Raw genomic sequence first — 14,448 nt, forward strand, 5'->3', positions numbered from 1 at the left:
ACTAATAGTCACTCTAAGTATCCGTAAGTCTCTATTGACTTTTCGTACGGTAATATATTTTATTAAGATACGTTATAAAAGGACCATTAGGGCACATATTTAGGTAATTAACAAGTATAGTTATGACTTTAGTTACGAATTTCAGATACACATGTATGATTAGGAGATTCTGGTTATATAAGTTAGTAACTCTGCTATAAAAGTTTCGTTTCTGTTACTTATGCAATAGGTTATATTCTTATTTGAAAAAAATTTCGAGGACGAAATTTCTTTTAAGGGGGTAATAGTTGTAATGCCCATAAATTTAAAATCATTATTTTAGAAATAAAAAGAATAATAGTAATTTATAAATTAACCACTAGAAAACCCTAATTAAGACACCCAAGCACTTCAATCAAGCAGGTAGGTAGGCATGTCAAGCAGGTAGGTAGGCACGTCAATTAAGCAGGTAGGTAGGCACGTCAATCAAGCAGGTAGGTAGGCATGTCAAGCAGGTAGGTAGGCACGTCAATCAAGCAGGTAGGTAGGCACGTCAATCAAGCAGGTAGGTAGGCACGTCAATCAAGCAGGTAGGTAGGCACGTCAATCAAGCAGGTAGGTAGGCATGTCAAGCAGGTAGGTAGGCATGTCAAGCAGGTAGGTAAGCATGTCAAATTTCTGGCTATAAATAGCCGACTTTGGCACTTGATTTCTGGTGTCAAAGCGACGGAAATTCTCTGAACATACGTCGAATTAGAGTAGTTACAATCCAATTAAACACACACGAATCACGAAGTGCTGCCGCAATCAGGGTAATTACTCGATCGCTATTACGATTCATTTCCGGGATCAATATGTCCAAAGAATGTCTAAGTGCCGCCCACATTGGGTTATGCTTTGTCGTTTGTCGATAATTTGATAAATGAGTTGAAGCCTTATACTTTGTCGTTTGTCGATAATTCGATAAATGAGTTGAACATTATACTTTGTCGTTTGTCGTTAATACGATAAATGAGTTGAAGTATTGCACTTGGTCATTCATTGGGAGAATTTGATCTCGTAAATTATCGTAACTGCTGTATTGATCACTAACCCTGTTTTGTGTACATTATTGTGAAATTAGGTCAAAAGATTAATCAGTAGTCTAAACTCTGCCCATATAAATCTAAAATATTAGCATAAGGTAGCTTCACTTTGGAGTTATTAAGGTACGGATCCTTACCCCACTCTTTATTGCTTCATATTCAAATTGTTATAAACCACTAAGTTACTATATCTGTTAAAAACTCCTCACGTCTTTGATTATCGATTCATTTGACAGTCCGTTCGATTCCTATCATTTGATTTAACTTTCATGTCATGCGATAGTATTATGTTGTTATACTCATTATCGCATGTTCCAATATATGTTCCGTTTTGTTATGAAAATAAGTTTTATAAGTTATGTGAATAAGACCATTTGTACTCTGATACCCTGAGTATCGCTTCTCGTGGAGTGTCCCACGAGCATGTTGTTGTGGCATCAACATCATGTGCTCCATCCGTGACGGAGAGATCAGTTCACGGCGTCTCTTAAGTACAAGTGTGGTACATAAGGCTATTAGGAGGCGTATGGATCGATCCTAGGATTTAAGTATAAGTATAAGGAGGTGGATAACGGGTATGCCAATTCGCCATCTCATGTGATAATTATGCAGGAGTAGCTACCTGTGTATTGTCACGTTTTCAGTTTGCTCATGGGTACATCCGTAAGATATGATTATGAAATTTTGTTCTTGCATCGTATCATTTTCGCCTAACGTTCCATCTGGATAAGATTTCATATGAAGCAGTATTTGTTATTTGAGCCTAAAATTCCGTACTGAGCATTCGGCTCATTCCGTAAACTTTTTGTATATACAGGTCCACAGGTTACTTTGGGAGGGGAAAAGAGAGAAGAATAAAGCGTAGGAATAAATCTGAAGATGTTAGTTAATTAAGACAACTGTCTCCGCTTGTATAATAATCTTAATTTTTATGGTCGTGTGGTTGTATCCTTAACAAATAAATAAATGGAATTATGACTTTTGTTTATGTTACCGTTATTGTGACACGTCAGCCCTTCCGGGTTGGGGTGTTATAGTTATTTAGTTTTTTTGTCGGTTCCGTTAAGACATGTTTCACCGCCGATAAAATCACTACGGTTTTGAATGGAGGGTCAAGCAGTTATTTGATGCTACGTCAGAACACACAATGTTTGATGATGTGGGTTGGTTATTTTTTTGTTTTGTATGATAAGATATAATAAAAATGGACGACGGGTCCATACCGTCCAGCCTAATATAATAAAAATGGAAGATAATTTCATGATTGTCTACGTTTACTTGTTCTTCCGGTGCATCTTTTGGGGACGGTTCATTTATATCGACGCGCCTTTTGCCTTTCCTTACATCGTATCAACATGGTTGCATATATATTTGAATTGAATGAATCGGTGCCTTATTTTGAATTTATCGATGCCTCTCAAATCAAGCTGTGCTTTTTTATAAATATGTATAATATCTAATGAAAGGGTATGGGTAAATAAACTAAATGGTGTGACTTTTAAACAAATGAGACACAACCTAAGTTGTTAATTGTATAAGGGTATAATTTTGTTTTATAATTATCTTTAATTAATACTAATTATAATTAAGTAGGAGATAAAGATGAGAAAACTAAAAAATAGATGCTCCAATGAATGATATGTGTCCATCCATTGGTTTCTTTTATTATATAGTATAGATTATTACTTAAGCCCCTATACCTGCCCTTCCCCCCACCTTCTTCTTCAACCTCCACCACCACCAACCCACAACATAAGAAAAACAATATCCGTTCAACCTCCACCGTCGTCAACTCACCACAACCGCTGTCATCCCACTTCCACTGTCGTCTCCCGCACAACTGCGGTCAACCCACCATAACCACCTCGACCATCGTCTCCCCTCCACCACCTAACACCCATCACAACCGTTGTCAACCCACCACAACCACCCCCACCGTCGTGAACCCACGACCCCCTTGAATTCTTGGAATGTTTGCCTACTAAAAAAGGATTTACCAGATGACATACAAAAAAGAGTATCAAAAATTTGTTTGAATTTTGTAAACCTCTTGACACATGTTTTCCAAGTCATAAAATGGTATTGTTTTTTTTAATAATGTTAAAAATACGACACACATAAGAGTGTCATAAATTTGTTGAATTTTGTAAATCATGACATTTTTTTATTGACATATGCTTTCAAATGTCATAAAATGGTCTTTTTTTTTTTTAAATTTATGACGCTAAGAAAATCACACACAAAAAAGGTGTCATAAATTTATTTAATTTTGTAAACCATAACATTTTTTTCTTAAAACACGTTTTTAAATGTCATAAAATAAGTGTGTGTAATTGTTCACGTGTCAAGATACGTATATTTTCTAATAGCGAATAAAATACATATTTTGAATAAAGCTGACAAAACCTATTGAACTTTAGTGACGAAAACCATCAAACCTTAGGGAAGAAAATGAAAGTTTACTAGTATTTTTTTTCTAATATAAGCAGTATTTTACTTTTTTGTATTCCTTTACATCAACTTTAAATTCAACTGTTGGCCAATATTAGACCACTTTTGAATATTGTCACTGTTAGTATCACCTTTTAAATTTTTTTTCATTACACCTTCGTTACAAAAACTTAGTGGAGTTGTGTTTTTTTCGAATTTTCAAACTGATGTTTTAGGGCTTTCAGTCAAAACATGGATATGAGTCGATTGATGTAAAACTTACATCGAAACGGTGCTTCAAATGACTTGATTTTTGTTAATTGGAAGTTCAAACACCTGAATTGAAACATCGTTTTCATCGTTTGAAGCATCATTTCGATGTAAGTTTTAAATCAATTGGCTCGTATCATTGTTCTAATAAAAAACCCTAAAACATAAGTTTTAAATTTGGAAAAAAAAAACTTAATGAAAAGTTAGGGGTGTTCAAAATCGGATTATCCGGTTTTTCGGATATCTAAAAATTTCGGATAATGAATATTGATATCCGAACCATTATCCAAATTACGGATATCCGAAATTTCGGATACGGATTCGGATATTTAAACGAATATCCGAATTTATAAAAAAATCAAAAAAGTTTGTTTCGTGCATAGTTAAAATTCAACCTATATTCGATTATCCAAATTTCGAACATTGAAAACAAAAAAAATATTCATAAATCCGCATTCGAATCCAATTATTTACTAGCTTTTACTACGTTTTCCTATATTTAAACTAAAAATAGTACTTATGTTATATATAGAGTTAATTGCCCGGATGGTCCCTGTGGTTTCATGTTTTTTCACGTTTAGTCCCCACCTGATGAAACAATGGTTAACCTGGCAGGATTAACATACTGGTCTCGTCAAGAAGGGTTAATCCCTTCCTCTCGAGGATTGCTGGCTGGATCGTCCGCCGGTTGATCTCCTGCACAAGGAAACAAGCCGTGACTCGTAACAAGGATGATGGGGTGGGGGGTGCTCTTTGTTACCACTCTCCGGCGTGAGAATCAGTAATTTGCTTGGGAAGAAAAGTGTGATAGTAGTAGTAGTGAGAGAGTTGTGAAGAGATACCTCAAACCTGGTTTGGGGTAGGTATTTATAGCTGAGGAGTGAAGGAGGAGTTGAAGGGACAGACTGACGACGTGCAGCCCTTATGCAGGTATGTCAGACTTGTCGGTTGTGGAGGTGAAGCCACGTCTTACTGCAGTTAGGGCTGGCAATTTTACACGAATACACGAATACACGACACGAACCTACACGAAGTTAACAGGTATCGTGTATGGCCTTAACAGGTATCGTGTACCAAACAGGTAGACACAAGATTACCTGTTAATTTTTGTGTATAAACAGGTTAAATACCTGTTTACCTGTTAATACCCGTTAGTACATGATAAGAAATTAAATTAAATAAAACTCATCAGCAATGTGTGTGTGGGTTCCTTAATTCCTTTCTATTTTCATTCCTCGTTCAATTCAAAAAAAATAAAACCCTAAACTCCCTCTGTAACTCTCAAATAGCATGTCGTGTACGTGTTTTTGTCCGTGTTAACAGGTATTAACAGGTCATTTTCGTGTATAACAGTCGAACAGTCGTGTTAACAGGTATTAACAGGTAATTTTCGTGTATATCGTGTCGTGTTCGTGTTCGTGTTTGAAAAAAAGGACACGATAAGTTATCGTGTCGTGTTCATGTATGGGATTTCGTGTATCGTGTCTTATCGTGTCTTATCGTGTCGTGTCTTATCGTGTACGGGTATACACGATATGCCAGCCCTAACTGCAGTGTCAGTCTGTTGCTTACGTGTGGTCTGACGGGCGACCGTCATTGGTGCCACTTGCTCTACGATGTCAGTCCCACTTGCCTCGTGGGCAGGATGCGGTGCTGCGCTGCATCGCTGCTTGCGGTAACTGTTGTCGTTTCCGCATTCTCACTATGGCGAAGACTGTGGGATGCGGTGCCAGGCCGCATCGCCACTTGTGGTGACTGTTGCTGTTATCCAGCTCCCTTGTATTGATAGAAGTGTTCACTGGATGCGGTGCTAGGCCGCATCGCTATGAATACTTCCGTTTTCATACACCAGATGCGGCGCCATGCCGCATTGTTATACCGTTCTCATATTCCAGGTAAGTCCTCTTCCATCATTGGGCAGATTGGATCTGACCGCTGTGTTCGCGTGTACCCGCACGGTCACAGATAAGTTGTTAGCTAGTGGGGGCTTTGATAAGGGTAATGGTCACTCGCGGTCGTGCTGACGCGAGATCTGGGACCATACCCCTTCAAGTCCCCCAGTCTAGTGTTGCTGCCATATGCAAGTTGCATGTGGGAGGAGTACTGGACTATGGTGTCTAGAAGGTAGTTTGGAGTCTGGAGAAGATTCTAGGCCATGTAGATGGCTCTTGTTTTTCGTAAATCAAGCTGGAGATCCGGTAGAGTCGTGTGACGCCTCTTCCGTACCGGTGAGAAAGTTTCGTCTGATGCGAAATTCTCAGCCTAGGGTTTTGATCTTGTAGCCTAGGCTACCTGTTTCTGATGTCATCAGGGTTGTGTGCCACCTGTTGGTGTGTCGAACCAACCTCTAAGATCTTGGCCGGGAGTGTCCACAAACTTCGAACCAACCTCTGAGAGTGTGGTCGAAGATGTACACAAACTTCGAACCAACCTCTGAGATGGTGAATGAAGAAGATAGTGGTATTCGGACTAACTTTTTTAATGGTGTCGGAAGATATCCGCAGTCGCAAATCTAGTTGTAACCTCTGCGGCAGCTGATGCAATGGTATGAGTACCTTTGCTCAAGCTCTATGTCCAGCCATTGGACATGTAATGATGATCCCTTTTTTGTGGGGTGTTCATGTTCTTCCCATTAGCTCTCAAGTAACCGCACGTCCTTTGCGGTTACCTCGTTGCTTGGCATTGTTGGCCACGTTTGGCTGAACAATGTGGGATACTTGCGTTATTGTTGGCCGTGTTTGGTCGAACAATTTGAATCTGGATAATGGTCAAATAAACATGGTCATAGGCATGGTTATGGCCACCATTGTTTATTCTATCCGTCTCACAAGTGGGCCAAGAAAGTCATAAGCAGACTTGTTACCGCTGATCGGCCGCTTGTTGTTCAACGAGATCTGTTTAAATGATTGGAAATCTCGTCCGCATTTGTTCTTTAGCCACTTTCCTTCACGCTCCAATGCCGAGGAGTTTTCCTTGAAATAGCTTCGTTCATCTGTGTGATGACTTAGTCGTGGCTCTTCCGTAGCAACCATTTGCGGAGCTATAAGTGCGTCCGCAGTGACTCATAAGTGTCTGCGGTTTCGTAACCCCAGACTTGCTTGAAAAGAGTGTGTTGCTTGGATGTGGCTCTTGAAGGATCAGGAGTCAGGGTTGCTGATGTGCGGTCGCGTACATTCCCCCTTTTTCCTTAAGGAGAAGCTGTTTGCTCACCCTCTATGGTTGTGAACCGGACACGAGGGATTTGAAGCTTGAAGAGAATGAAGGTAATGCGGGTTACCTGTTTCTGAGATGCTGTTCAGTCCAAAGAACAACGCTGGTTCTGAGCATCTGACACACCTGTACGGGCTCGTGTGTGTCACTTCCGCATATTCCACGTGTGCTCGTGGGTATATGCGGATATAATTTATATCCCCTTATATAATATAGAGATATATATTTTTTGCCTTTTTTGAGGGGGTGTAAAAAAACGACATGCGGTATGGGTTATGGTGCGGTATACCAGAGAAACCGCATGCTGCTTGTGTTTGCATAATGTTGTCGCTTTTTGTTGCATACGTGGCTGAGCGCACATGTGAGTTGGTGGAAGTTGGTGAGGTTTCCTGGCATGTGCTGAAATGAAAGGACGTTTGCACTGCTCGAGGTCATAAATGCACTGTAGCAGGAGTGTAAACGTCTCCTATGTCAGGCGCGTGTGCGGCCACGCGCGCGTGGTAACTGTCAGCAGAACCGTCGCTGAACACGTGGCGCCGCGTAATTCGTTCTTTTTGGACGTGATGATTCAGTTTCTCCTCCGCATTTATTGCGATGAGTATATAAGGGGAAACCGTTTGTGGTTTCCCCTCACTTGTTCCAAAATTTCAAAAATTTCCCGGTGAGAGAGAGAGTTCTTCATCTTCTCCGATCAGTTTATTTGAATTTTCTAGTGAGGTTTCCAAGTTCTTTGGGAACTCGTTTTGTACTTTCTGTTCTCATCATCATTATGGCTGAACCATCGAATCCTCATAATGTGGAGGGTGAAAACCCCGAACAACAATCGCCGGCGGCGGCTGAGGAAGACGAAGATGATGGTGGTGTTCCCGGCGGTGGCCTACCGGTACTGAAGTGGTCTAAGGGTCAATTTCAGATCCTGATGACCAGTATACAAATGGCCAAGGAGTTTGGGGCCACCCACCCACAAGAGGGTGACACCGGAGCCGATGCCCCGGCGGGATTCATCACTTTGTGGGCTGAGTTCTTCAATGATGGCAACCTCCGACTGCCTGTAACGGTGTTTATTGCCGAGGTGTTAGAATACTATCACCTTCATATCTCCCAACTGAGTTCGTTTGGAATGTTTCGGTTCAGGAACTTCGAGTACACCTTCCGTGCCCTCGGTTTGGATGTTACTGTTGAGAATTTCCAGCGGTTTTACCAGTTAATGGTAAACACCGGATTTTTTTCTTTCAATCAACGATATGGGAGCATGAAGTTGATGACACCTCCCAAGGGTCTGACCAAGTGGAAGAGGAGGTTTTTCTACATTAAAGCTTGTGCGGTTCATGCGATCATGACGTTGCGGAATGTGAACGAGGGCATTCCTGCGTAGGATATTGCTATTCCTACCGCCAAGTCGGTTGATTGGTTTTCTAGGTTGAAACCCATTGAGTTGAAGAAACTGGACAACAATGAACTTGGGTGCTGCGGATGATGTTGACCAGGCTTGATAGGAGAGCAAGGCCTGTTCTTCGAGAAAAGAGTGGTGGTAAGCATTTTCACTCTTGTGCGGTTTCCTTGCGTCCTTATTTGTTGTACTGATTTTGTATGTTTTATCAGAGAATGCTCCCCTGTGGAGGATGTTTGAGCAAACCTTCGATGGCAAGGTTGAGTTGCTTTCGTGTCTTGGAGATTGTTGGCAATTTCCGCGTTCCCACACGTGATATGTTGAATGCACCCCTGCCGCAAGGCACATGTATATTTTAAAACTTCCTTGTTATTAAAGTTCACCCTTGTGATTTACTTGCTTGGTTTTTCAAACGTAGGTAATCTTGGGATCTTGGGGAAGTTTGAAGTGAGAACTGTCCCCAAGAAACATGTGGAGAAGAAGTATGTGAAAAAAACCCGCGCGGGGTCGCGGTAAGGAAAAACTTGAGGGTTCTGTTGCCCCTCCTTTGGTGTCGTAGGCGTCAGGTATCTCTCGTTCTTGTTACCGCAGATATACCGATTACGTGGTAGTATCTGACACCCTTGAGGGTTTGGGTGTTCTAGGTGGTGGTGCGGCTGCAGGTGGGACCTCTGCGGGTTCGGGTCCTGCTGGTGAGAAGAAGAGAAAACCAGAGGAGAAAACCGCTGGTGCTGGCGAGATAAAGTGTCGGAGGATCCAGACCAAGCGGTCTACTGGTGCGACGCAAAAGAAACATGCGGCCAGTTCTGGTAAGCGATTTATAACCTTTGTAAGTGTTTGCATTTACAACTTGTTTTTGATAGGTTGCTTTTTTGTTTTGCAGAACCGTAACAAGAGGACTTCTCCTCTTTGTTTGATATGCCTTCTTCTCCCCCGCATGACACAGCTGCGGATGCGGGGGTTAATAAAGAATTTGCCGATCCTTTTGTCAAGGTGGTGAGCGAGCCTTCTGTGCAAGTAGAGGGCACCGGGGAGAAGACCGTGGCTCAGATTTTTGACACTGTTGATTCTTCCGATAATCTGATCACCCCAACTGATACTGATGATCTGAATTTGAGGTTTTCTGATGTTGGAAAACAAAAGTCTGATGCTGAAAAGCACAAGTCTCCTGCCGCCGAGAAGGTTTCTGGTTCTGCTTCTGGGGGTGCGGGTTATGAAGGGCCTCCTATTCAGCCTGGAGAGTCTGAATTGGAGTATTATTATCGCACCTACATGGATGACCGGGCCGTGGCCTATCATCGCCCTCCTTGGAGTGTTTTGCAGGGGGGATGATGTTTCAAATAATCCTTCTTTTTGCAAGGAGATTTTGGGCGGTGTAGGCACCCCTTTTGAAGTTAACCGAGCTCGCGCCTTGCCGCGTAAGCTCCGGGTCAATCAACTTTCTTCCATGCTTGTGGGGAGTTCCATAATGGTGAATGCCATTATGGAGGACTACCAAGCATTGGGCCGCAAGGAGGAGGAGACTGCGCGCCTGCGGGCCGAGGCGGAAGACTTGGTGAAAGCTGCTCGTGCGGGTGCGGAGCAGCTTGAAAAGGATAAGGCTGCTTTTGAGAAGCATAAGCAGACCGAGGAGTGGGCTACAACCGCTGAACTTAAACAGGTTCGTACTCTTGCCAAGTTACTTTCTGATGAACGCAAGAGTTGGAACGAAAAACTTTCTGATGAGCGTAAGAGCTGGAAAGTATCTTGGGCCAAACAGAATGAAACGTTGTTTCGTGTGCGTCAGGAGTTGATTAATGTCAAGGCAGCGAATGCTGCTTTGGGCAAGGAGAAAGCTGCGGCTGAAGCGGTTGCTAATACGGCCCAGGAGGCAGAGGCCCGGGCTGCAAAGGCGCTTGAAGAGGCCAAAGAGGTGGGGGCCCGTGCTGCAAAGGCTCTTGAAGAGGCCAAGGAGAGGGAGGGCCGCATTTCTAAGACTCTTGAAGAAGCGAATGCTGATCGCGCCCGTTTGAATCAGACCGTTGGGAGCCTCCAGGTATGAGTTGTCTTCGCTTTTTGAACTTGTATTGTTTCATAAATGCTTATCTTTGTATGCTTGTGTTCCATGTTTTTGAAAGGCTGAAGTGAAGAATCGCGAGGCCATGCTTGTGGAGGCTACTGCACGCGCGACTGAAGCTGAAAAGCAGCTAATGAGGTTGCTGAGGCTAGAGATAGCCTTACCTCTTCGTTTAATCAGCTTGAAACCGACCGTGAGTGGATGCGGTGTCACGGTATTGGGCATGTAAGTATCTGGTACCGTTTGCTTTTGTTTGGGTTTGCATGTGATAACCTTATTGCCTGTGAGTTGCAGATTGTGAAGGCTATCCTGGATGCGCCTGAGACTGCAACTGGTATAGATATGATTAAGCAGCGTGCCCGGGATGCTGGTTTTAAAGCTGGTTACAACCGATACATTGGTCATATGAACATTCTGGCTCAGGGCGAATATACTGATAAAAGGTCCGGATTCCATGGTGTGGATACCGAAGGGCTTCTTGATGCTACTCTTGCATCGTTCTATGATATGTCTATTTCTGCCCTTGAGAAGCTTGACGAATGTTTGGATGCGGACGACTATGTAGACCGTTTACGGATGTTGTATGCTGATGCTGATGAATCGGAAGAGGAAGAGGCTGCTGGTGTCGGCAAATATGGCGCGGGTACCAGCGGTACAAAGTAGGGTTAGGTTGGCCTGTGTGCCCTTTTTTATTTTCCTCTTATGTAAATGTTAGAAGTTTATGTAAATCCTTTGTACACCGCGTGGGTGTAAGAATTTGTTGAATATAAAGTTTAACTGTTTTTGCTCAATTTGTACAAGTGTTTTTACTCCTTGCATGTTTGAACATGTGTATGCAGAACTCTACCCGTTGTAAACGCGGTTGAGTATACTCTATACCTTTGTTGTATGAGTATTACTCAATTCCAGTGTTTGCTACGTTAGGGTTTAGGAATTGTGTAGGCTTTGTAAAAAACCCTGTGTGTATCCGGCCGGATAGACACTTAATGTTTTGCCTTTGCTGGCCTATTACAATATTTGTATGTGGTCACCACTTTGTGTGGGTATCGCGAATGAAGATTTTGCCAATCTGTTTTTGCAGATACCGTAAAGTGGAACACGCATTTGTAATAGTAGTAATAAACAATATTGCAGCAAATCATTCATTTATTAATTTGCAAATGGCCTGCGGCCCGATAGGTTACATGGAAATGTAAAGAACATGGCTTACATGTAACAGCGTCGAAGCTGTTGTGCATTCCATGTGCGTGCGATAGTTTCGCCTTCTAATGTTTGTAGTTTATACGCGCCTTTGTCCAAGACCTCTTTGATGAGGTAGGGTCCTTCCCACTTGGGGGGCAAGTTTTCCTGGGTGTTCAGCGTTAGATGCTTCGTTATCGCGAAGGACGTAGTCTCCCGGGTTAAAGGTACAAACCCGCACGCGTGAATTGTAGTATTTTTCAAGCTTGGTTTTGTACTTGGCCTCGTTGATGGCGACGTTTTCGCGCCTTTCTTCCAGGAGGTCCAAGTCAAGCCTGCGTGCTTCATTGTTGGCTATTTTGTTGATAGCCAACATTCGAGGTGAAGGAAGACATACTTCCGCGGGGATTACCGCTTCTGAGCCATAGAGCAGGCTGAAGGGTGTCTCCCCGTTGCTCGTTTTTGGGCTAGTTCTGTGAGCCCATAAGATGCTTGGGAGTTCATCGACCCAGCCACGCCTGGCTGTTCCCAACCTTGCTTTGATGCCTTCGAGTAGACTTTTATTGATACTCTCAACTTAGCCATTTCCTTGCGGGTGTGCCACTGAGGAGAATATGTGTTCAATATGTAGTTCTTCTAGCCATTTTTGAAATTCGTCGGCAGCAAAGTTGGTGCCGTTGTCGGTAACGATGCACATTGGTAAACCGAAACGGCAGATGATGTGTTCACAAATGAATTTCCTCGTTATCATAGCAGTGGTTGAGGCGAGTGGTTTTGCCTCTACCCATTTTGTGAAGTAATCGACAGCTACTATGATAAATTAGACCGCACCTGGTGCGTCCGGGAAAGGTCCGACCACGTCAATTGCCCATTTCTAGAAGGGCCATGCGGTGGTTACCGGGATCAAGTTGTTCTTGGGGCGCAAAGTCTTGGGAGCATGTCGCTGACAATTAATACATTTGCGCAAGACTTTGACTCAGTGGCGGATCCAGGAATATTTTTCACTGGGTTCACTTTTTTAGATACTCCAATTTCATGTAACTGAACATAAAGAATTTCGGGTCGGTTCGATAGTTCGGATCAGGTAAGGTTCATCACATAATAAAAATACGATACAATGATGAAAAGAAAATCGTCATTAGAAATTTAAAAACACAATATAAAATACGATCATCATCATCATCATCATACTCAGTAAATCCCACAAATAGCAAAGCTAAGGTAGGGTTTGAGGAGGGTAAGATGTAGACAGCCTTACCTCTACCTCGTAGAAATAGAGAGGCTGCTTCCAGTGAGACCCCGGCCTGATGGTATGGTATTATTGATAGTTTATGAAACTATAAAAAAAGAGGACCAAACGATGCTGATGGAACAACCAAACCTGATTTTGACCCAAGCCCAATTTGACCATTACCCAACCAATTCTAGAGGGACAATATTAATTATAAAAAACACACATAAGAGTTAATGTTAACAAGCTTTGTATCAACCGTTTATGTCATTACCAAAAAAACAATCATGTTAACTTATTAGCAACAGTAAAATACAAGGCTTGGTTAAGAACAATCAGTATATGTTATTGTTAACAATTATACACCTTACATTCTCATAAACTCAGTTAAGTTAACATTTAACAATTATCGTATGACTGCAAATAAAGTCCATATAATCTCCACCACATCACACCAAGGATCTTGTAACAGAACTAGATAAAACAAATATTCTAAAACCACCAAACATCAGCTAAAATATAAACTGAGCAGATTATCCATATAAGTTATAACACTAATTTTTCGGTTGAACTAATTACTACTTTACTAGTTTACTCCTAAAGCTAATTACATTACAATAAAAACTGAAAAACATAATCACTAGAAAAAGAAAATGCAAAAAAAAAAAAAACAAAAAAACAATATTACAAATCAACTAATCCACCAAATACAGTAATTATATTGCTCAAATAATTACATCTTTTAAAGAAAACACAAATGCTAAATAATCACCTAACTTTCATATCCCAAAAACATAATTACATATTTACATTACTGAAAAATACTACCAACCAGACTTCAATTAATTAATTATCCAAACAAATTATATCCGCCTCAATTCATCACTAAAAACCCAGAATTTGAATTCAAACAAGCTAATCAAACATCTACCTTTCAAATCCCCAAAACATAATCACAAAAAATAACAATAATAATAATACTGCAACAAATTAACGAAAAACAAACAGATTACACATTCACTTCATCACTCAAACTCCCAAATTACTCACAAGTCACAACACAAACTGTAATCACTGAGATGATGATAAATTGATAATCAATTAATCGTATAAAACTAACCTTAATCGCTGATTCGCTGATGATAATCGTATAAGAAAAACAAAGTTTCGGCAGCAATCGTCGGAGGCGGAGCAGCCGGAGGGCGAGGGCGGAGGCGGAGCAGCCGGAGGGCGAGGGCGGAGGCGGAGCTGCTGCCTGTTGATGTTGTTTGAACTCTGTTCGCTGCTTGTTTGTGTGCGGCGTATGTTTTCTGATATTTAACCCTAAATGGGTTTTAAATGTTTTATTACTTTAAAGAAAAAAAATTAAAAGAGAAATTAAAAAAAAACGGACAAAATATGCAGTTACTGGATTCGAACTCGGGTGGTTAGGAAGAAAAGCGACAGCATAACCAGTGGAACCAAGACCTTTTATGTTTATGGGTTCCTTTTATAATATACTTATGGGTTCTTTTTCAGCTTCTTATATATATTTACACTAAAAATTAAAAAAAGACTGGGTTCCCGGGAACCCGTACTTTGTACATAAGTCCGCCCCTGCTTTGACTGCATCTAGGTG

This window comes from Helianthus annuus, chromosome 3, assembly GCF_002127325.2.
Source record: "Helianthus annuus cultivar XRQ/B chromosome 3, HanXRQr2.0-SUNRISE, whole genome shotgun sequence".
Lineage (NCBI taxonomy): Eukaryota > Viridiplantae > Streptophyta > Magnoliopsida > Asterales > Asteraceae > Helianthus > Helianthus annuus.